Source organism: Pristiophorus japonicus, chromosome 3, assembly GCF_044704955.1.
Source record: "Pristiophorus japonicus isolate sPriJap1 chromosome 3, sPriJap1.hap1, whole genome shotgun sequence".
Lineage (NCBI taxonomy): Eukaryota > Metazoa > Chordata > Chondrichthyes > Pristiophoridae > Pristiophorus > Pristiophorus japonicus.
This window is the reverse complement of record NC_091979.1, coordinates 327,109,053-327,129,096: the sequence shown is the minus strand read 5'-3', so window position 1 is coordinate 327,129,096 and position 20,044 is coordinate 327,109,053. Positions and strand designations below refer to the sequence as shown.

Here is a 20,044-nt window from a genome sequence, read left to right as displayed (position 1 = left end):
GAAAAGTTGGTTAAGAAGTGTGCATGTCAGCAGAATATTGAAAGGGACATGGATTCAGTCGGCACAACGAGAGGCATCTGATTCAGAAGATACGGGTGCACGAAAATTCCGGTTTAATGACTTTAAAAGCATCATTTTTGTTTTGTGAAGATTCGGTCAGAGAAATGTTTGGGAAAATAATTTTTTGCTGAAAAGGACTCAGCACATCATCTTCTTTTTGGCTGTTAGGGTCACACTTCTTTTCGATGGTATTCTTCCAGAATGTATATTTTCTTTGCTGTTTCACAATAAACAGTCCCTTGCACTACAGTCTATCTCACTGTTTCCAAAGTCCCATGTACATGTTACCAGCAATGAACATTTTGAAGCAGACAGAAACCCTCACCACATTTAACAAGTTCTTAGATGTGCACATGAAATGCAATAAGGTGCAGGGCATTTGTTGGCCGGTGCAGATACGATGGGCTTAAATGACTCCTTCCATGCTGTAAACCTCTATGATTATATAATTATTGGTTAGGATTACTTTCATGATGCAAAACGTGGAAATCAGATAATTAATGGTGTTTCCAGTGAAGAAGTGTTCGTGCAAGCTGGGGCTCGAACTCAGGTAGCTGAGATGAAGCATCTTATGAGGCTGCTGTTCGGTGTCCGGGTAGCGTTGTCTCGAACGGTGGCATTTTGCAGCCCAGTGAAGGGCGGTAAACCGCTGTTTGATACTGCATTCTCCGCTTTCCGCCGGCAGCGGCTGATTGGAGAGTGTGGGAGCGGAAGTTAGGGCTTGTCCCGCCCTCACTCACTCTGGAGCTGGGGAAGAGCGATTAGTCGATGGGTTTGTTTGTGGCTTTAATTTTCTGGTGTGAAGCGTGGTGGCGTGGCAGGATCCTTTAATAATCTCTCACAGTTGACCTGAATGCACGGAATGTGCAGCTTTGAGATATGTTTTCTCCAGCGTCAGGGCTGGAAACGGGAGGGAGTGAGAGACACTGTGTAGAATTTGAGTGTGAACAGAACTGTGGAGAGAAATCATCAAATGGAACAGCATCGTGAGACACTGCACTCTGTTAATATTGAACCACTAATATGAATGATTTAATTTTATCGAATCATTAATTGAACACTTTTGCATAATGTTTCCACCCGGTTTCGAACCGGGGACCTTTCGCGTGTGAAGCGAACGTGATAACCACTACACTACGGAAACGCTGCAGCAGTAACATTGTTGGGAACATAACCAGAGCTTTAACCTCAACAGCTGGACTACACTTCTGTAGCTTGTGTCACGAGAATAGAATAACGGTGCGATATTTAGCAAGGTTGTGAGTGTGGCAGGAATTGATCACGTGTTTCTCTGCCTTTATACATAGGAACAGGAGTGGCCATTCCTCAGCAAGTGGTTAGAATCTGGAATACACTGCTCTAAAGGGCGGTGGAGTCAGACTCAATCTTATCTTTTAAAACGGAGTTGGATAAGTATCCGAATGCAAAATATTGCACAGCTGTGGGTAAATGACAGGGGAGTGAGACTTGTTGAGAGTTGGCATGGGCTCGACGGGCTGCACCCATTCCGTTATTCTTTGATTGTATACGTTCGTGGCACATTTAATAGTGTGCATGTCAGCAGAATATTGAAAGGGACATGGATTCAGTAGGCACAACGAGAGGCATCTGATTCAGAAGATTCGGTTGCACGAAAATTCGGGTTTAATGACTTTAAAAGCATCATTTTTGTTTTGTGAAGATTCGGTCAGAGAAATGTTTGGGAAAAGAATTTTTTGCTGAAAAGGACTCAGCACTTCATCTTCTTTTTGGCTGTTCGGGTCACACTTCTTTTGGATGGTATTCTTCCAGAATGTATATTTTCTTTGCTGTTTCACAATAATCAGTCCCTTGCACTACAGTCTATTTCACTGTTTCCAACTTCCCATGTACATGTTACCAGCAATGAACATTTTGAAGCAGGCAGAAACCCTCACCACATTTAACAAGTTCTTAGACGTGCACATGAAATGCAATAAGGTGCAGGGGTGCTCACCTAAAACTTGGCATTTGTTGGCCGGTGCAGATACGATGGGCTTAAATGACTCCTTCCATGCTGTAAACCTCTATGATTATATAATTATCGGTTAGGATTACTTTCATAATGCAAAACGTGTCAATCAGATAATTAATGGTGTTTCCAGTGAAGAAGTGTTCATGCAAACTGGGGCTCGAACTCAGGAAGCTGAGATGAAGCATCTTATGAGGCTGCTGTTCGGAGCACGGGGAGCGTTGTCTCGAACGGTGGCATTTTGCAGCCCAGTGAAGGGCGGTAAACCGCTGTTTGATGCTGCATTCTCCGCTTTCCGCCGGCAGCGGCTGATTGGAGAGTGTGGGAGCGGAAGTTAGGGCTTGTCCCGCCCTCACTCACTCTGGAGCTGGGGAAGAGCGATTAGTCGATGGGTTTGTTTGTGGCTTTAATTTTCTGCTGTGAAGCGTGGTGGCGTGGCAGCATCCTTAAATAATCTCTCACAGCTGACCTGAATGCACGGAATGTGCAGCTTTGAGATATGGTTTCTCCAGCGTCAGGGCTGGAAACGGGAGGGAGTGAGAGACACTGTGTAGAATTTGAGTGTGAACAGAACTGTAGAGAGAAATCAGCAAATGGAACAGCATCGTGAGACACTGCACTCTGTTAATATTGAACCACGAATATGAATGATTTAATTTTATCTAATCATTAATTGAACACGTTTGCATAATGTTTCCGCCCGGTTTCGAACCGGGGACCTTTCGCGTGTTAGGCGAACGTGATAACCACTACACTACGGAAACGCTGTTGCATTAACATTGTTGGGAACATAACCAGAGCTTTAACCTCAACAGCTGGACTACACTTCTGGAGCTTGTGTCACGAGAATCGAATAACGGTGCTACATTTAGCAAGGTTGTGAGTGTGGCAGGAATTGATCCCGTGTTTCTCTGCCTTTATACATAGGAACAGGAGTGGCCATTCCTCAGCAAGTGGTTAGAATCTGGAATACACTTCTCTAAAGGGCGGTGGAGTCAGACTCAATCTTATCTTTCAAAACGGAGTTGGATAAGTATCCGAATGAAAAAAATTGCACAGCTGTGTGTAAATGACAGGGGCGTGAGATTTGTTGAGAGTTGGCATGGGCTCGACGGGCTGCATCCATTCCCTTATTCTTTGATTCTATAAGTTAGTGGCACATTTAATAGTGTGCATGTCAGCAGAATATTGAAAGGGACATGGATTCAGTCGGCACAACGAGAGGCATCTGATTCAGAAGATTCGGGTGCACGAAAATTCGGGTTTAATGACTTTAAAAGCATCATTTTTCTTTTGTGAAGATTCGGTCAGAGAAATGTTTGAAAAAGAATTTTTTGCTTAAAGGGGCTCAGCACTTCATTTTCTTTTTGGCTGTTAGGGCCACACTTCTTTTCGATGGTATTCTTCCAGAATGTATATTTTCTTTGCTGTTTCACAATAACCAGTCCCTTGCACTGCAGTCTATCTCACTGTTTCCAACGTCTCATGTACATGTTACCAGCAATGAACATTTTGAAGCAGACTTCTAAAGCACAGTGTCCAAAATGGTTTATGGATTCAGAGGTAAAGTGCAGAGCACAGATAAGTTATTCAATTAAGGATTCTCCTTCAGTTAACATTTCTTTAGTTGTGCAAATGAAGATCATCAGTCAATTAATGATGTTTTCCCATGAAGGCAGTATAACATTTAATGATTATGCATTTTCTAAGTAAAAGCCCATGTGATTCAGGGCGAAGTGGCAAATTGGATCAAAATTTGGCTCAGAGGCAGGAAGCAAAGGGTAATGTTTGATGGGTGTTTTTGTGACTGGAAGGATGTTTCCAGTGTGGTTCCGCAGTTTTCAGTGCCAGATCCATTGCTTTTTATGGTATTTATCAATGATCTAAACTTGAATATAAGTATTATGATTACGAAGTTTTCAGGTGTTATTAAAATAGGCATTGTGGTTGATAATGAAGAAGAAAGCTGGAGACTACAGGAAGATATCAATCAACTGATAAGGGGGTAGAGCAGTGGCAAATTGAATTTAATCCAGAGATGTGAGAGATCGCGCATTTGTGGAGGGCTAACAAGGAAAGGGAATACACATCAACTGGTATGACATTGATAAGTGTAGAGAAACAAAGGTAACTGGGATTGCTTGTCCACAGATCCCTGAAGGTAGCTGGCCAGTTGGAAAAGTTGATGAAGAATTCATATGGAATGGTTGCATTTATTGGCAGAAGCAAGGAACAGAAAAGCAAGTGGGTTATGCTAGAACTGTATAAAATTCTGGTTAGGCCACAGCTGGAGTACTGCGTGCAGTTCTGGTCACCGCATTGATGGAAGAACGTGAATACGCTGGAGAGGGTACAGAGGAGATTTACGTAGATGTTGCCGGGAGTGGAGCAACTTTGCTATGAGGACAGATTGGATAGGATGGGTTTGTTTTCCTTGGAACAGAGGAGGCTGATGGGCGACCGCATTGAGGTGTATAAAAATAGGAGGGGCCTAGATATTGTTGATTAAAAGGGTCTATTTCACATAGTGGAGTGGTCAACAACCAGGCTGCATAATTTAAAAGTAATTAGTGTAAGGGTTAAAGGGGATTTGAAGTGAACATTCTGCATGCAGATGTTTGTGGGGGTCTCAAACTCACTGCCTGAAAGTGTGGTGCAGGCAGAAACCCTCACCACATTTAACCAGTTCTGAGATGTGCACATGAAATGCAATAAGGTGTAGGGGTACACACCTAAAACTGGGCATTTGTTGGCCGGTGCAGATACGATAGGCTTAAATGACTCCTTCCATGCTGTAAACCTCTATGATTATATAATTATCGGTTAGGATTACTTTCATGATGCAAAACGTGGCAATCAGATAATTAATGGTGTTTCCAGTGAAGAAGTGTTCGTGCAAGCTGGGGCTCGAACTCAGGAAGCTGAGATGAAGCATCTTATGAGGCTGCTGTTCGGAGCACGGGGAGCGTTGTCTGGAACGGTGGCATTTTGCAGCCCAGTGAAGGGCGTAAACCGCTGTTTGATGCTGCATTCTCCGCTTTCCGCCGGCAGCGGCTGATTGGAGAGTGTGGGAGCGGAAGTTAGGGCTTGTCCCGCCCTCACTCACTCTGGAGCTGAGGAAGAGCGATTAGTCGATGGGTTTGTTTGTGGCTTTAATTTTCTGTTGTGAAGCGTGGTGGCGTGGCAGGATCCTTTAATAAACTCTCACAGCTGACCTGAATGCACGGAATGTGCAGCTTTGAGATATGGTTTCTCCAGCGTCAGGGCTGGAAACGGGAGGGAGTGAGAGACACTGTGTAGAATTTGAGTGTGAACAGAACTGCAGAGAGAAATCAGCAAATGGAACAGCATCGTGAGACACTGCACTCTGTTAACATTGAACAACTAATATGAATGATTTAATTTTATCTTCTCATTAATTGAACACGTTTGCATAATGTTTCCGCCCGGTTTCGAACCGGGGACTTTTCGCGTGTTAGGCGAACGTGATAACCACTACACTACGGAAACGCTGTGGCATTAAGATTGTTGGGAACATAACCAGAGCTTTAACCTCAACAGCTGGACGACACTTCTGGAGCTTGTGTCACGAGAATAGAATGACGGTGCTATATTTAGCAAGGTTGTGAGTGTGGCAGGAATTGATCCCGTGTTTCTCTGCCTTTATACATAGGAACAGGAGTGGCCATTCCTCAGCAAGTGGTTAGAATCTGGAATACACTTCTCTAAAGGGCGGTGGAGCCAGACTCAATCTTATCTTTCAAAACGGAGTTGTATAAGTGTCCGACTGAAAAAAATTGCACAGCTGTGGGTAAATGACAGGGGAGTGAGACTTGTTGAGAGTTGGCATGGGCTCGCGGGCTGCAACCATTCCCTTATTCTTTGATTCTATAAGTTAGTGGCACATTTAATAGTGTGCATGTCAGCAGAATATTGAAAGGGACATGGATTCAGTCGGCACAACGAGAGGCATCTGATTCAGAAGATTCGGGTGCACGAAAATTCGGGTTTAATGCCTTTAAAAGCATCATTTTTGTTTTGTGAAGATTCGGTCAGTGAAATGTTTGGGAAAAGAATTTTTTGCTGAAAAGGGCTCAGCACTTCATCTTCTTTTTGGCTGTTCGGGTCACACTTCTTTTCGATGGTATTCTTCCAGATGGATATTTTCTTTGCTGTTTCACAATAACCAGTCCCTTGCACTACAGTCTATCTCACTGTTTCCAACGTCTCATGTACATGTTACCAGCAATGAACATTTTGAAGCAGACTTCTAAAGCACAGTGTCCAAAATGATTTATGGCTTCAGAGGTAAAGTGCAGAGCACAGATAAGTTATTCAATTAAGGACTCTCCTTCAGTTAACATTTCTTTAGTTGTGCAAATGAAGATCATCAGTCAATTAATGTTGTTTTCCCATGAAGGCAGGATAACATTTAATGATTATGCATTTTCTAAGTAAAAGCCCATGTGATTCAGGGCGAAGTGGCAAATTGGATCCAAATTTGGCTCAGAGGCAGGAAGCAAAGGGTAATGTTTGATGGGTGTTTTTGTGACTGGAAGGATGTTTCCAGTGGGGTTCCACAGTTTTCAGTGCCAGATCCATTGCTTTTTATGGTATTTATCAATGATCTAAACTTGAATATAGGTGTTATGATTACGAAGTTTTCAGGTGTTATTAAAATAGGCAGTGTGATTGATAATGAAGAAGAAAGCTGGAGACTCCAGGAAGAAATCAATCAACTGATAAGGGAGTAGAGCAGTGGCAAATGGAATTTAATCCAGAAATGTGAGAAATCGCGCATTTGTGGAGGGCTAACAAGGAAAGGGAATACACATCAACTGGTATGACATTGAGAAGTGCAGAGGAACAAAGGTAACTGGGATTGCTTGTCCACAGATCCCTGAAGGTAGCTGGTCAGGTGGAAAAGTTGGTTAAGAAGTCATATGGAATGGTTGCATTTATTGGCAGAAGCAAGGAACAGAACAGCAAGTGGGTTTTGCTAGAACTGTATAAAATTCTGCTTAGGCCACAGCTGGAGTACTGCGTGCAGTTCTAGTCACCGCATTGAAGGAAGGACGTGAATACGCTGGAGAGGGTACAGAGGAGATTTACGTAGATGTTGCCGGGAGTGGAGCAACTTTGCTATGAGGACAGATTGGATAGGATGGGTTTGTTTTCCTTGGAACAGAGGAGGCTGATGGGCGACAGCATTAAGGTGCATATAAAAAGGAGGGGCCTAGATATTGTTGATTAACAGGGTCTATTTCACATAGTGGAGTGGTCAACAACCAGGCTGCATAATTTAAAAGTAATTAGTGTAAGGGTTAAAGGGGATTTGAAGTGAACATTCTGCATGCAGATGTTTGTGGGGGTCTCAAACTCACTGCCTGAAAGTGTGGTGCAGGCAGAAACCCTCACCACATTTAACAAGTTCTGAGATGTGCACATGAAATGCAATAAGGTGCAGGGGGACACATCTAAAACTGGACATTTGTTGGCCGGTGCAGATACGATGGGCTTAAATGACTCCTTCCATGCTGTAAACCTCTATGATTATATAATTATCGGTTAGGATTACTTTCATGATGCAAAACGTGGCAATCAGATAATTAATGGTGTTTCCAGTGAAGAAGTGTTCGTGCAAGCTGGGGCTCGAACTCAGGAAGCTGAGATGAAGCATCTTATGAGGCTGCTGTTTGGTGTACGGGGAGCGTTGTCTCGAACGGTGGCATTTTGCAGCCCAGTGAAGGGCGGTAAACCGCTGTTTGATGCTGCATTCTCCGCTTTCCGCCGGCAGCGGCTGATTGGAGAGTGTGGGAGCGGAAGTTAGGGCTTGTCCCGCCCTCACTCACTCTGGAGCTGGGGAAGAGCGATTAGTCGATGGGTTTGTTTGTGGCTTAATTTTCTGTTGTGAAGCGTGGTGGCGTGGCAGGAGCCTTTAATAATCTCTCACAGCTGACCTGAATGCACGGAATGTGCAGCGTCAGGGCTGGAAACGGGAGGGAGTGAGAGACACTGTGTAGAATTTGAGTGTGAACAGAACTGCAGAGAGAAATCAGCAAATGGACCAGCATCGTGAGACACTGCACTCTGTTAATATTGAAGCACAAATATGAATGATTTAATTTTATCTAATCATTAATTGAACACGTTTGCATAATGTTTCCGCCCGGTTTCGAACCGGGGACCTTTCGCGTGTGAGGCGAACGTGATAACCACTACACTACGGAAACGCTGTGCCAGTAACGTTGTTGGGAACATAACCAGAGCTTTTACTTCAACAGCTGGACTACACTTCTGGAGCTTGTGTCACGAGAATAGAATAACGGTGCTATATTTAGCAAGGTTGTTAGTGTGGCAGGAATTGATCCCGTGTTTCTCTGCCTTTATACATAGGAACAGGAGTGGCCATTCCTCAGCAAGTGGTTAGAATCTGGAATACACTTCTCTAAAGGGCGGTGGAGTCAGACTCAATCTTATCTTTCAAAACGGAGTTGGATAAGTATCCGAATGAAAAAAATTGCACAGCTGTGGGTAAATGACAGGGGAGTGAGACTTGTTGAGAGTTGGCATGGGCTCGACGGGCTGCATCCATTCCCTTATTCTTTGATTCTATAAGTTAGTGGCACATTTAATAGTGTGCATGTCAGCAGAATATTGAAAGGGACATGGATTCAGCCGGCACAACGAGAGGCATCTGAATCAGAAGATTCGGGTGCACGAAAATTCGGGTTTAATGACTTTAAAAGCATCATTTTTCTTTTGTGAAGATTCGGTCAGAGAAATGTTTGAAAAATAATTTCTTGCTGAAAAGGGCTCAGCACTTCATCTTCTTTTTGGCTGTTCGGGCCACACTTCTTTTCGATGGTATTCTTCCAGAATGTATATTTTCTTTGCTGTTTCACAATAACCAGTCCCTTGTACTACAGTCTATCTCACTGTTTCCAACGTCTCATGTACATGTTACCAGCAATGAACATTTTGAAGCAGACTTCTAAAGCACAGTGTCCAAAATGGTTTATGGATTCAGAGGTAAAGTGCAGAGCACAGATAAGTTATTAAATTAAGGATTCTCCTTCAGTTAACATTTCTTTAGTTGTGCAAATGAAGATCATCAGTCAATTAATGATGTTTTCCCATGAAGGCAGGATAACATTTAATGATTATGCATTTTCTAATTAAAAGCCCATGTGATTCAGGGCGAAGTGGCAAATTGGATCCAAATTGGGCTCAGAGGCAGGAAGCAAAGGGTAATGTTTGATGGGTGTTTTTGTGACTGGAAGGATGTTTCCAGTGGGGTTCCACAGTTTTCAGTGCCAGATCCATTGCTTTTTATGGTATTTATCAATGATCTAAACTTGAATATAGGTGTTATGATTACGAAGTTTTCAGGTGTTATTAAAATAGGCAGTGTGGTTGATAATGAAGAAGAAAGCTGGAGACTCCAGGAAGATATCAATCAACTGATAAGGGGGTAGAGCAGTGGCAAATTCAATTTAATCCAGAGTTGTGAGAGATCGCGCATTTGTGGAGGACTAACAAGGAAAGGGAATACACATCAACTGGTATGACATTGAGAAGTGTAGAGGAACAAAGGTAACTGGGATTGCTTGTCCACAGATCCCTGAAGGAAGCTGGCCAGTAGGAAAAGTTGGTTAAGAAGTCATATGGAATGGTTGCATTTATTGGCAGAAGCAAGGAACAGAACAGCAAGTGGGTTATGCTAGAACTGTATAAAATTCTGGTTAGGCCACAGCTGGAGTACTGCGTGCAGTTCTGGTCACCGCATTGAAGGAAGAACGTGAATACGCTGGAGAGGGTACAGAGGAGATTTACGTAGATGTTGCCGGGAGTGGAGCAACTTTGCTATGAGGACAGATTGGATAGGATGGGTTTGTTTTCCTTGGAACAGAGGAGGCTGATGGGCGACAGCATTGAGGTGTATAAAAATAGGAGGGGCCTAGATATTGTTGATTAAAAGGGTCTATTTCACATAGTGGAGTGGTCAACAACCAGGCTGCATAATTTAAAAGTAATTAGTGTAAGGGTTAAAGGGGATTTGAAGTGAACATTCTGCATGCAGATGTTTGTGGGGGTCTCAAACTCACTGACTGAAAGTGTGGTGCAGGCAGAAACCCTCACCACATTTAACCAGTTCTGAGATGTGCACATGAAATGCAATAAGGTGCAGGTGTACACAACTAAAACTGGGCATTTGTTGGCCGGTGCAGATACGATGGGCTTAAATGACTCCTTCCATGCTGTAAACCTCTATGATTATATAATTATCGGTTAGGATTACTTTCATGATGCAAAACGTGGCAATCAGATAATTAATGGTGTTTCCAGTGAAGAAGTGTTCGTGCAAGCTGGGGCTCGAACTCAGGAAGCTGAGATGAAGCATCTTATGAGGCTGCTGTTCGGTGTACGGGGAGCGTTCTCTCGAACGCTGGCATTTTGCAGCCCAGTGAAGAGCGGTAAACCGCTGTTTGATGCTGCATTCTCCACTTTCCGCCGGCAGCGGCTGATTGGAGAGTGTGGAAGCGGAAGTTAGTGCTTGTCCCGCCCTCACTCACTCTGGAGCTGGGAAAGAGCGATTAGTCGATGGGTTTGTTTGTGGCTTTAATTTTCTGTTGTGAAGCGTGGTGGCGTGGCAGGATCCTTTAATAATCTCTCACAGCTGACCTGAATGCACGGAATGTGCAGCTTTGAGATATGGTTTCTCCAGCGTCAGGGCTGGAAACGGGAGGGAGTGAGAGACACTGTGTAGAATTTGAGTGTGAACAGAACTGCAGAGAGAAATCAGCAAATGGAACAGCATCGTGAGACACTGCACTCTGTTAACATTGAACCACTAATGTGAATGATTTAATTTTATCTTATCATTAATTGAACACGTTTGCATAATGTTTCCGCCCGGTTTCGAACCGGGGACCTTTCGCGTGTTAGGCGAACGTGATAACCACTACACTACGGAAACGCTGTGGCAGTAACATTGTTGGGAACATAACCAGAGCTTTAACCTCAACAGCTGGACGACACTTCTGGAGCTTGTGTCAGGAGAATAGAATAACGGTGCGATATTTTGCAAGGTGGTGAGTGTGGCAGGAATTGATCCCGTGTTTCTCTGCCTTTATACATGGGAACAGGAGTGGCCATTCCTCAGCAAGTGGTTAGAATCTGGAATACACTGCTCTAAAGGGCGGTGGAGTCAGACGCAATCTTATCTTTCAAAACGGAGTTGGATAAGTATCCGAATGAAAAAAATTGCACAGCTGTGGGTAAATGACATTGGAGTGCGACTTGTTGAGAGTTGGCATGGGCTCGACGGGCTGCAACCATTCCCTTATTCTTTGATTCTATAAGTTAGTGGCACATTTAATAGTGTGCATGTGAGCAGAATATTGAAAGGGACATGGATTCAGTCGGCACAACGAGAGGCATCTGATTCAGAAGATTCGGGTGCAAGAAAATTCGGGTTTAATGACTTTAAAAGCATCATTTTTGTTTTGTGAAGAATCGGTCAGAGAAATGTTTGGGAAAAGTATTTTTTGCTGAAAAGGGCTCAGCACTTCATCTTCTTTTTTGCTGTTAGGGCCACACTTCTTTTCGATGGTATTCTTCCAGATGGATATTTTCTTTGCTGTTTCACAATAACCAGTCCCTTGCACTACAGTCTATCTCACTGTTTCCAACGTCTCATGTACATGTTACCAGCAATGAACATTTTGAAGCAGACTTCTAAAGCACAGTGTCCAAAATGGTTTATGGATTCAGAGGTAAAGTGCAGAGCACAGATAAGTTATTCAATTAAGGACTCACCTTCAGTTAACATTTCTTTAGTTGTGCAAATGAAGATCATCAGTCAATTAATGATGTTTTCCCATGAAGGCAGGATAACATTTAATGATTATGCATTTTCTAAGTAAAAGCCCATGTGATTCATGGCGAAGTGGCAAATTGGATCCAAATTTGGCTCAGAGGCAGGAAGCAAAGTTTAATGTTTGATGGGTGTTTTTGTGACTGGAAGGATGATTCCAGTGGGGTTCCACAGTTTTCAGTGCCAGATCCACTGCTTTTTATGGTATTTATCAATGATCTAAACTTGAATATAGTTGTTATGATTACGATGTTTTCAGGTGTTATTAAAATAGGCAGTGTGGTTGATAATGAAGAAGAAAGCTGGAGACTCCAGGAAGATACAATCAACTGATAAGGGGGTAGAGCAGTGGCAAATGGAATTTAATCCAGAGATGTGAGAGATCGCGCATTTGTGGAGGGCTAACAAGGAAAGGGAATACACATCAACTGGTATGACATTGAGAAGTGTAGAGGAACAAAGGTAACTGGGATTGCTTGTCCACAGATCCCTGAAGGTAGCTGGCCAGTTGGAAAAGTTGGTTAAGAAGTCATATGGAATGGTTGCATTTATTGGCAGAAGCAAGGAACAGAACAGCAAGTGGGTTATGCTAGAACTGTATAACATTCTGGTTAGGCCACAGCTGGAGTACTGCGTGCAGTTCTGGTCACCGCATTGAAGGAAGAACGTGAATACACTGGAGAGGGTACAGAGGAGATTTACGTAGATGTTGCCGGGAGTGGAGCAACTTTGCTATGAGGACAGATTGGATAGGATGGGTTTGTTTTCCTTGGAACAGAGGAGGCTGATGGGCGACAGCATTGAGGTGTGTAAAAATAGGAGGGGCCTAGATATTGTTGATTAAAAGGGTCTATTTCACAGAGTGGAGTGGTCAACAACCAGGCTGCATAATTTAAAAGTAATTAGTGTAAGGGTTAAAGGGGATTTGAAGTGAACATTCTGCATGCAGATGTTTGTGGGGGTCTCAAACTCACTGCCTGAAAGTGTGGTGCAGGCAGAAACCCTCACCACATTTAACAAGTTCTTAGATGTGCAAATGAAATGCAATAAGGTGCAGGGTACACACCTAAAACTGAACATGTGTTGGCCGGTGCAGATACGATGGGCTTAAATGACTCCTTCCATGCTGTAAAACTCTATGATTATATAATTATCGGTTAGGATTACTTTCATGATGCAAAACGTGGCAATCAGATAATTAATGGTGCTTCCAGTGAAGAAGTGTTCGTGCAAGCTGGGGCTCGAACTCAGGAAGCTGAGATGAAGCATCTTATGAGGCTGCTGTTCGGTGTACGGGGAGCGTTGTCTCGAACGGTGGCATTTTGCAGCCCAGTGAAGGGCGGTAAATCGCTGTTTGATGCTGCATTCTCCGCTTTCCGCCGGCAGCGGCTGATTGGAGAGTGTGGGAGCGGAAGTTAGGGCTTGTCCCGCCCTCACTCAATCTGGAGAAGAGCGATTAGTCGATTGGTTTGTTTGTGGCTTTAATTTTCTGTTGTGAAGCGTGGTGGCGTGGCAGGATCCTTTAATAATCTCTCACAGCTGACCTGAATGCACGGAATGTGCAGCTTTGAGATATGGTTTCTCCAGCGTCAGGGCTGGAAACGGAAGGGAGTGAGAGACACTGTGTAGAATTTGAGTGTGAACAGAACTTTCGAGAGAAATCAGCAAATGGAACAGCATCGTGAGACACTGCACTCTGTTAACATTGAACCACTAATATGAATGATTTAATTTTATCTTATCATTAATTGAACACGTTTGCATAATGTTTCCGCCCGGTTTCGAACCGGGGACCTTTCGCGTGTTAGGCGAATGTGATAACCACTACACTACGGAAACGCTGTGGCATTAACATTGTTGGGAACATAACCAGAGCTTTAACCTCAACAGCTGGACTACACTTCTGGAGCTTGTGTCACGAGAATAGAATGACGGTGCTATATTTAGCAAGGTTGTGAGTGTGGCAGGAATTGATCCCGTGTTTCTCTGCCTTTATACATAGGAACAGGAGTGGCCATTCCTCAGCAAGTGGTTAGAATCTGGAATACACTGCTCTAAAGGGCGGTGGAGTCAGACTCAATCTTATCTTTCAAAACGGAGCTTGATAAGTATCCGAATGAAAAAGATTGCACAGCTGTGGGTAAATGACAGGGGAGTGAGACTTGTTGAGAGTTGGCATGGGCTCGACGGGCTGCAACCATTCCCTTATTCTTTGATTCTATAAGTTAGTGGCACATTTAATAGTGTGCATGTCAGCAGAATATTGAAAGGGACATGGATTCAGTCGGCACAACGAGAGGCATCTGATTCAGAAGATTCGGGTGCACGAAAATTCGGGTTTAATGACTTTAAAAGCATAATTTTTGTTTTGTGAAGATTCGGTCGGAGAAATGTTTGGGAAAATAATTTTTTGCTGAAAAGGGCTCAGCACTTCATCTTCTTTTTGGCTGTTCGGGCCACACTGCTTTTCGATGGTATTCTTCCAGAATGTATATTTTATTTGCTGTTTCACAATAACCAGTCCCTTGCACTACAGTCTATCTCACTGTTTCCAACGTCTCATGTACATGTTTCCAGCGATGAACATTTTGAAGCAGACTTCTAAAGCACAGTATCCAAAATGGTTTATGGATTCAGAGGTAAAGTGCAGAGCACAGCTAAGTTATTCAATTAAGGACTCTCCTTCAGTTAACATTTCTTTAGTTGTGCAAATGAAGATCATCAGTCAATTAATGATGTTTTCCCATGAAGGCAGGATAACATTTAATGATTATGCATTTTCTAAGTAAAAGCCCATGTGAGTGAGGGCGAAGTGGCAAATTGGATCCAAATTTGGCTCAGAGGCAGGAAGCAAAGGGTAATGTTTGATGGGTGTTTTTGTGACTGGAAGGATGTTTCCAGTGGGGTTCCACAGTTTTCAGTGCCAGATCCATTGCTTTTTATGGTATTTATCAATGAACTAAACTTGAATATAGGTGTTATGATTACGAAGTTTTCACGTGTTATTAAAATAGGCAGTGTGATTGATAATGAAGAAGAAAGCTGGAGACTCCAGGAAGAAATCAATCAACTGATAAGGAAGTAGAGCAGTAGCAAATGGAATTTAATCCAGAGATGTGAGAAATCGCGCATTTGTGGAGGGCTAACAAGGAAAGGGAATACACATCAACTGGTATGACATTGAGAAGTGTAGAGGAACAAAGGTAACTGGGATTGCTTGTCCACAGATCCCTGAAGGTAGCTGGTCAGGTGGAAAAGTTGGTTAAGAAGTCATATGGAATGGTTGCATTTATTGGCAGAAGCAAGGAACAGAACAGCAAGTGGGTTTTGCTAGAACTGTATAAAATTCTGGTTAGGCCACAGCTGGAGTACTGCGTGCAGTTCTAGTCACCGCATTGAAGGAAGGACGTGAATACGCTGGAGAGGGTACAGAGGAGATTTACGTAGATGTTGCCGGGAGTAGAGCAACTTTGCTATGAGGACAGATTGGATAGGATCGGTTTGTTTTCCTTGGAACAGAGGAGGCTGATGGGCGACAGCATTCAGGTGTATATAAAAAGGAGGGGCCTAGATATTGTTGATTAACAGGGTCTATTTCACATAGTGGAGTGGTCAACAACCAGGCTGCATAATTTAAAAGTAATTAGTGTAAGGGTTAAAGGGGATTTGAAGTGAACATTCTGCATGCAGATGTTTGTGGGGGTCTCAAACTCACTGCCTGAAAGTGTGGTGCAGGCAGAAACCCTCACCACATTTAACAAGTTCTGAGATGTGCACATGAAATGCAATAAGGTGCAGGGGGACATATCTAAAACTGGACATTTGTTGGCCGGTGCAGATACGATGGGCTTAAATGACTCCTTCCATGCTGTAAACCTCTATGATTATATAATTATCGGTTAGGATTACTTTCATGATGCAAAACGTGGCAATCAGATAATTAATGGTGTTTCCAGTGAAGAAGTGTTCGTGCAAGCTGGGGCTCGAACTCAGGAAGCTGAGATGAAGCATCTTATGAGGCTGCTGTTTGGTGTACGGGGAGCGTTGTCTCGAACGGTGGCATTTTGCAGCCCAGTGAAGGGCGGTAAACCGCTGTTTGATGCTGCATTCTCCGCTTTCCGCCGGCAGCGGCTGATTGGAGAGTGTGAGAGCGGAAGTTAGGGCTTGTCCCGCCCTCACTCACTCTGGAGCTGGGGAAGAGCGATTAGTCGATGGGTTTGTTTGTGGCTTTAATTTTCTGTTGTGAAGCGTGGTGGCGTGGCAGGATCCTTTAATAATCTCTCACAGCTGACCTGAATGCACGGAATGTGTAGCTTTGAGATATGGTTTCTCCAGCGTCAGGGCTGGAAACGGGAGGGAGTGAGAGACACTGTGTAGAATTTGAGTGTGAACAGAACTGCAGAGAGAAATCAGCAAATGGACCAGCATCGTGAGACACTGCACTCTGTTAATATTGAAGCACTAATATGAATGATTTAATTTTATCTCATCATTAATTGAACACGTTTGCATAATGTTTCCGCCCGGTTTCGAACCGGGGATCTTTCGCGTGTGAGGCGAACGTAATAACCACTACACTACGGAAACGCTGTGCCAGTAACGTTGTTGGGAACATAACCAGAGCTTTAACCTCAACAGCTGGACTACACTTCTGGAGCTTGTGTCACGAGAACAGAATGACGGTGCTGTATTTCGCAAGGTTGTGAGTGAGGCAGGAATTGATCCCGTGTTTCTCTGCCTTTATACATAGGAACAGGAGTGGCCATTCCTGAGCAAGTGGTTAGAATCTGGAATACACTGCTCTAAAGGGCGGTGGAGTAAGACTCAATCTTATCTTTCAAAACGGAGTTGGATAAGTATCCGAATGAAAAAAATGGCACAGCTGTGGATAAATGACAGGGGAGTGAGACTTGTTGAGAGTTGGCATGGGCTCGACGGGCTGCAACCATTCCCTTATTCTTTGATTCTATAAGTTAGTGGCACATTTAATACTGTTCATGTCAGCAGAATATTGAAAGGCACATCGATTCAGTCGGCACAACGAGAGGCATCTGATTCAGAAGATTCGGGTGCACGACAATTCGGGTTTAATAAATTTAAAAGCATCATTTTTGTTTTGTGAAGATTCGGTCAGAGAAATGTTAGGGAAAATAATTTTTTGCTGAAAAGGGCTCAGCACTTCATCTTCTTTTTGGCTGCTTGGGTCACACTTCTTTTCGATGGTATTCTTCCAGAATGTATATTTTCTTTGCTGTTTCACAATAACTAGTCCCTTGCACTACAGTCTATCTCACTGTTTCCAACGTCTCATGTACATGTTAAAAGCAATGAACATTTTGAAGCAGACTTCTAAAGCACAGTGTCCAAAATGGTTCATGGCTTCAGAGGTAAAGTGCAGAGCACAGATAAGTTATTCAATTAAGGACTCTCCTTCAGTTAACATTTCTTTAGTTGTGCAAATGAAGATCATCAGTCAATTAATGATGTTTTCCCATGAAGGCAGGATAACATTTAATGATTATGCATTTTCTAAGTAAAAGCCCATGTGATTCAGGGCGAAGTGGCATATTAGATCCAAATTTGGCTCAGAGGCAGGAAGCAAAGGGTAATGTTTGATGGGTGTTTTTGTGACTGGAAGGATGTTTCCAGTGGGGTTCCACAGTTTTCAGTGCCAGATCCAATGCTTTTTATGGTATTTATCAATGATCTAAACTTGAATATAGGTGTTATGATTACGAAGTTTTCAGGTGTTATTAAAATAGGCAGTGTGGTTGATAATGAAGAAGAAAGCTGGAGACTCCAGGAAGATATCAATCAACTGATAAGGAGGTAGAGCAGTGGCAAATGGCATTTAATCCAGAGATGTGAGAGATCGCGCATTTGTGGAGGGCTAACAAGGAAAGGGAATACACATCAACTGGTATGACATTGAGAAGTGTAGAGGAACAAAGGTAACTGGGATTGCTTGTCCACAGATCCCTGAAGGTAGCTGGCCAGTTGGAAAAGATGGTTAAGAAGTCATATGGAATGGTTGCATTTATTGGCAGAAGCAAGGAACAGAACAGCAAGTGGGTTATGCTAGAACTGTATAAAATTCTGGTTAGGCCACAGCTGGAGTACTGCGTGCAGTTCTAGTCACCGCATTGAAGGAAGGACGTGAATACGCTGGAGAGGGTACAGAGGAGATTTACGTAGATGTTGCCGGGAGTGGAGCAACTTTGCTATGAGGACAGATTGGATAGGGTGGGTTTGTTTTCCTTGGAACAGAGGAGACTGATGGGCGACAGCATTGAGGTGTATAAAAATAGGAGGGGCCTAGATATTGTTGATTAAAAGAGTCTATTTCACATAGTGGAGTGGTCAACAACCAGGATGCATAATTTAAAAGTAATTAGTGTAAGGGTTAAAGGGGATTTGAAGTGAACATTCTGCATGCAGATGTTTGTGGGGGTCTCAAACTCACTGCCTGCAAGTGTGGTGCAGGCAGAAACCCTCACCACATTTAACAAGTTCTTAGATGTGCACATGAAATGCAATAAGGTGCAGGGGGACACACCTAAAACTGGGCATTTGTTGTCCGGTGCAGATACGATGGGCTTAAATGACTCCTTCCATGCTGTAAACCTCTATGATTATATAAATATCGGTTAGGATTACTTTCATGATGCAAAACGTGGCAATCAGATAATTAATGCTGTTTCTATTGAAGAAGTGTTCGTGCAAGCTGGGGCTCGAACTCAGGAAGCTGAGATGAAGCATTTTATGAGGCTGCTGTTCGGTGTACGGGGAGCGTTGTCTCGAACGGTGGCATTTTGCAGCCCAGTGAAGGGCGGTAAACCGCTGTTTGATGCTGCATTCTCCGCTTTCCGCCGGCAGCGGCTGATTGGAGAGTGTGGGAGCGGAAGTGAGGGCTTGTCCCGCCCTCACTCACTCTGGAGCTGGGGAAGAGCGATTCGTCGATGAGTTTGTTTGTGGCTTTAATTTTCTGTTGTGAAGCGTGGTGGCGTGGCAGGATCCTTTAATAATCTCTCACAGCTGACCTGAATGCACGGAATGTGCAGCTTTGAGATATGGTTTCTCCAGCGTCAGGGCTGGAAACGGGAGGGAGTGAGAGACACTGTGTAGAATTTGAGTGTGAACAGAACTGCAGAGAGAAATCATCAAATGGAACAGCATCGTGAGACACTGCACTCTGTTAATATTGAACCACTAATATGAATGATTTAATTTTATCTAATCATTAATTGAACACGTTTGCATAATGTTTCCACCCGGTTTCGAACCGGGTACCTTTCGCGTGTGAGGCGAATGTGATAACCACTACACTACGGAAACGCTGCGGAAGAAAGATTGTTGGGAACATAACCAGAGCTTCAACCTCAACAACTGGACTGCACTTCTGCAGCTTGTGTCACGAGAATAGAATGACGGTGCTATATTTAGCAAGGTTGTGAGTGTGGCAGGAATTGATCCTGTGTTTCTCTGTTTTTATACATCGGAACAGGAGTGGCCATTCCTCAGCAAGTGGTTAGAATCTGGAATACACTGCTCTAAAGGGCGGTGGAGTCAAACTCAATCTTATATTTCAAAACGGAGTTGGATAAGTATCCGAATGAAAAAAATTGCACAGCTGTGGGTAAATGACAGGGGAGTGAGACTTGTTGAGAGTTGGCATGTGCTCGACGGGCTGCAAACATTCCCTTATTCTTTGATTCTATAAATTAGTGGCATATTTAATAGTGTGCATGTCAGCAGAATATTGAAAGGGACATGGATTCAGTCGGCACAACGAGAGGCATCTGATTCAGAAAATTCGGGTGCACGAAAATTCGGGTTTAATGACTTTAAAAGCATCATTTTTGTTTTGTGAAGATTCGGTCAGAGAAATGTTTGGGCAAAGATTTTTTTGCTGAAAAGGGCTCAGCACTTCATCTTCTTTTTGGCTGTTAGGGCCACACTTCTTTTCGATGGTATTCTTCCAGAATGTATATTTTCTTTGCTGTTTCACAATAACCAGTCCCTTGCACTACAGTCTATCTCACTGTTTCCAACGTCCCATGTACATGTTACCAGCAAGGAACATTTTGAAGCAGACTTCTAAAGCACAGTTTCCA

The 20,044-nt window shown here is 43.4% G+C and overlaps 8 non-coding genes across 8 annotated transcripts; all 8 read right to left on the bottom strand.

Annotated features, from left to right (window-relative positions):
- Positions 1 to 1,131: 1,131 nt before the first annotated feature.
- On the bottom strand, positions 1,132 to 1,204 carry trnav-cac (transfer RNA valine (anticodon CAC)). Its single transcript has one exon. It is a non-coding gene; the product is annotated as a tRNA-Val (tRNA).
- Positions 1,205 to 2,741: 1,537 nt separating this feature from the next.
- trnav-aac (transfer RNA valine (anticodon AAC)) lies at positions 2,742 to 2,814 on the bottom strand. Its single transcript has one exon. It is a non-coding gene; the product is annotated as a tRNA-Val (tRNA).
- Positions 2,815 to 5,487: 2,673 nt separating this feature from the next.
- Positions 5,488 to 5,560, bottom strand: trnav-aac (transfer RNA valine (anticodon AAC)). Its single transcript has one exon. It is a non-coding gene; the product is annotated as a tRNA-Val (tRNA).
- Positions 5,561 to 8,210: 2,650 nt separating this feature from the next.
- On the bottom strand, positions 8,211 to 8,283 carry trnav-cac (transfer RNA valine (anticodon CAC)). Its single transcript has one exon. It is a non-coding gene; the product is annotated as a tRNA-Val (tRNA).
- A 2,674-nt stretch (positions 8,284 to 10,957) lies between these two features.
- trnav-aac (transfer RNA valine (anticodon AAC)) lies at positions 10,958 to 11,030 on the bottom strand. The gene has a single exon. It is a non-coding gene; the product is annotated as a tRNA-Val (tRNA).
- A 2,666-nt stretch (positions 11,031 to 13,696) lies between these two features.
- On the bottom strand, positions 13,697 to 13,769 carry trnav-aac (transfer RNA valine (anticodon AAC)). Its single transcript has one exon. It is a non-coding gene; the product is annotated as a tRNA-Val (tRNA).
- A 2,675-nt stretch (positions 13,770 to 16,444) lies between these two features.
- Positions 16,445 to 16,517, bottom strand: trnav-cac (transfer RNA valine (anticodon CAC)). The gene has a single exon. It is a non-coding gene; the product is annotated as a tRNA-Val (tRNA).
- A 2,675-nt stretch (positions 16,518 to 19,192) lies between these two features.
- Positions 19,193 to 19,265, bottom strand: trnav-cac (transfer RNA valine (anticodon CAC)). The gene has a single exon. It is a non-coding gene; the product is annotated as a tRNA-Val (tRNA).
- Positions 19,266 to 20,044: the final 779 nt, after the last annotated feature.